Genomic DNA, 3324 nt, shown 5'->3' with positions numbered 1-3324 from the left:
TGCTGTTACGTTCAGAGGTAGGTCGTTTAGGGGTAATGGTTTGTAAGCAGCTCCTTACAAGTATATGCAGCTATCTTTCTTTGCAAAAAGATCCCCTCGCTGTGTCTCTGTGTATCAACTCAACTGCGTCCTGTGACAACCCCAGAGCGCAAGCATTCTGTCAAGTGGAGACATTAAAGTGTTCCAAAATATTCCATTCCAGAGAGTTCTAAATTCTAAATGAAAAGAAACATTTTTCTGACAGTCCCAGGATTAAAAGTATTTTTTGAAGCTTTTTTCTTTTTCTTTTTCTTTTTTCCAGTTTCTAAAAGTCCTTAAGATTGAGTTCATCACGGAAGAGTTGGTGACCAGAGACGCATTTTTAGAAGTTCTAGTATGAGATCATTGAGTTATATCAGGAGCATTCAAGAAATTTCTTATGCGTCTCTCCGCGACACCTTTGAAATACACTGAATGTACCTTTATGAAAAATCATTCCAAGTTTTTACGTGGTGGAAATCAGACGATGTTGAAACCAGTCAGTAGTGTTGTGTCCACGAAACGTTTAATCCTCCACAAATAGTACAGTTTAAAGTTGCATTTCTGTCTCGTATCATCTACAACACAAAGAGCAGCAGATATGGCAGCTTTGCCATATCAGTACTCTCACTTTTAAAAGTAATAAAATGAGCATTAAGAAAGTGAAGGCAATTTAACCAAAGCGTGAGGAAAGAAGCGCTCCTGTACTCTTTCTGCAGACTCATAATTTTTTTTTTTTTCACTTCCAACATTACTAGTTTGTCCTGAACATTGAATGCATTCAATTTCAAGACCAACACATAAACTGCATCTCCAGATAGGACCTGGAGATCAGTCAGATTCTATTATGCATTTGTGAATTGCTGGCGGCAGAAGCGTATTTGTCAGAGGGCTTGAGGATGGTGTTTTATTTATTTCCAGGAGAAATCGCTGTCAAAATTTGTTAGTGCAGACATGTATAAATGCGAAGCCATTTCATTATCCGTATTTTTTTTTTGCAGCAAATAAATGCTTACTGCAAAGAATTTGTTCGTTTCCACTCTTGCTTAACACACACACACGCACACACACACACACACACACACACACACTTCAAAGAAAATTGCACACCTGTTTTGTAATCCTTATTTTTTTAACAGATAAATGCTTTCTTTACGGATTTTCTCTGTTTCCTCATATTGACATAGACACAGACGCACATGTACATACACACACACGCACACACACACACACACACACACACACGCACACAGAGAGAGAGAGAGAGAGAGAGAGAGATCAAACAATTTAAAATAATCCAGTAATCCCTTTGTTTTGAAGTGTCTGCAGTTTCACTAAATGTTGATCTTGGACTGTTTGTTAGCCACTGACCTGGTGCTGGGACAGATAACACTGTTAAATGTCATCTCTGTGTTATTGCCCTGTATCTGAAATATTGCCTTTATTGCCCTGTATCTGAAATATTGCCTTTCAAAAACACAGCCATACATCTCTGTCCTTTTTATGAGATGGGTCTGTCAGCCCATCGATCCGACTTTAAAACATGCGGGGGAGATGGGAACACCCTTAAACATCATTATCCTCCTGCTTGTCTCAGTCTGTTTGGGGCTACCTGTGATATAGAGCCTTTTAAGAGTTAGGGTTCAGTAAAAGTGTCTGACAAAGGACTTACAGAGGACATGGTGGAGTGGGGGGGGGGGGGGGGGGGGGGGGGGGTGCGCGGAGGGACACACTTCCTGCACACACTACCAAATTGTTGTTCACTAACTACCCAAATCACAAGGCTGACAGAAGGGAACTCCATCAGACCAACGCCCACGCTCCATAACTGGATAACAGCATGCTAATGAAGGTTAAGGTTAACTGCTTGAGGGTCAAATGTTAATATCCCAGGGGTGCTGAGAGTGATGTAGCCATAAACGAGATGCAGCATAGTCACTCTAGTCCGAAATGAAAAAGGCCCGGTTTGTGTCTACCGCAGAAGGCCCAGGTTTTACTCGAAAAATAATCAATTACTGCAGCCAATGAGATCTTTTCTGGGCAATCGATAACGCTCATTGGTTAGGCTTACAAAGCAAAGATTTTATCGTTACGGCAACATGATATCAATAATGGATGGCATCGGGAAATGTTGTCATCAAATGATTTAAATCATAACACGATAAGGCACAGGTATCTTCACGAACAGGGTTTTTTTTTTTTTCTGTTTCATAATCTGAGCTGCCAAAACGGATAAGTCTCTGTTCTATTACAGTAAGTTCATAAATAATGGAAGAGTAAACTGACTCCAAGATCATATCCTCCGGCCAAGTCGTTCACCACACTCCTTCACCACATGCTCAGCCCTAACGAGAGGAAATGGTTCATAAATCGACAGAGTTTTCCGCCATTAACATCTTGGCGTATGTTCCTGCTCAGTGTCTCTCTGTGAGATGGATCTCTGAGACTCTCTCTCCTCCTGACACTAACACAAGTCTGCCAGGACCCAAGCAATAGCGGCCTGTTTTCACATCGTAACGAGGGCTTTGTGCAACGTGTGTTTCTAAAGCGTGCTGTTTTTGGAATGGGATATACCTGGAATGGCATGTTTTTTTTTTTTTAATTTTCAGTGAGGATAATTGCGTTGTTGAATATCTACCCATAAGCGTTTGAAAATGCCACTCGGTAAATAATCTGTGCAGGTGGACGGGAGGTTCATTTCTTATTAACTGTCAGAGGTATTCATGATATGGGGGAAATATTGGGCAGTAGGTGTACTTTTTATTTGTTTTGGGTTTTTTTTCTTTTTCTGAAGCTGAACTTTAATTGCATTCACTTCAACATATAAACCATTTCATTTTTCACGAGGAAAAAAAAAAGAGAGAGAGAGAGTTGCTGAACCTGATGTTCAAAAACTCTGGTCTCTGAGGACATGGTGGAATATCTTTGACTCTCTCTCTCTCTAATTGCTTTGTGAGAAAATGTTGTCATGAGAAAAAAATCTTACAAGCTGCCACCACAGTTGCCTAGCAGCAGAACAGCAGAGACCACCACCCAGAGAGGCCTGTACACTGACTGCCTCCAGCACCATAACATCAGCAACAACATACTCATCGCTAACCCATGGATGCGGCTTAGAATTCTGGAAACTTCTTCTATATTGTCTTCTGTGTAAACTAGCTACCGGCTAAGACACCATTAAAGACTTTCTTTCTTTCTTTCTTTCTTTCTTACTTTCTTTCTTTTTCTTTCTTTCTTTCTCTCTCTCTCTGTCTCTCTTTCTGTCTCTCTCTCTCTCTCTCTCCTTCTACCTTGCTTTTCATGTCC

The sequence above is a fragment of the Chanos chanos genome, chromosome 6 (genome assembly GCF_902362185.1).
Source record: "Chanos chanos chromosome 6, fChaCha1.1, whole genome shotgun sequence".
NCBI lineage: Eukaryota > Metazoa > Chordata > Actinopteri > Gonorynchiformes > Chanidae > Chanos > Chanos chanos.
Note: the sequence above shows the minus strand (reverse complement) of the source record.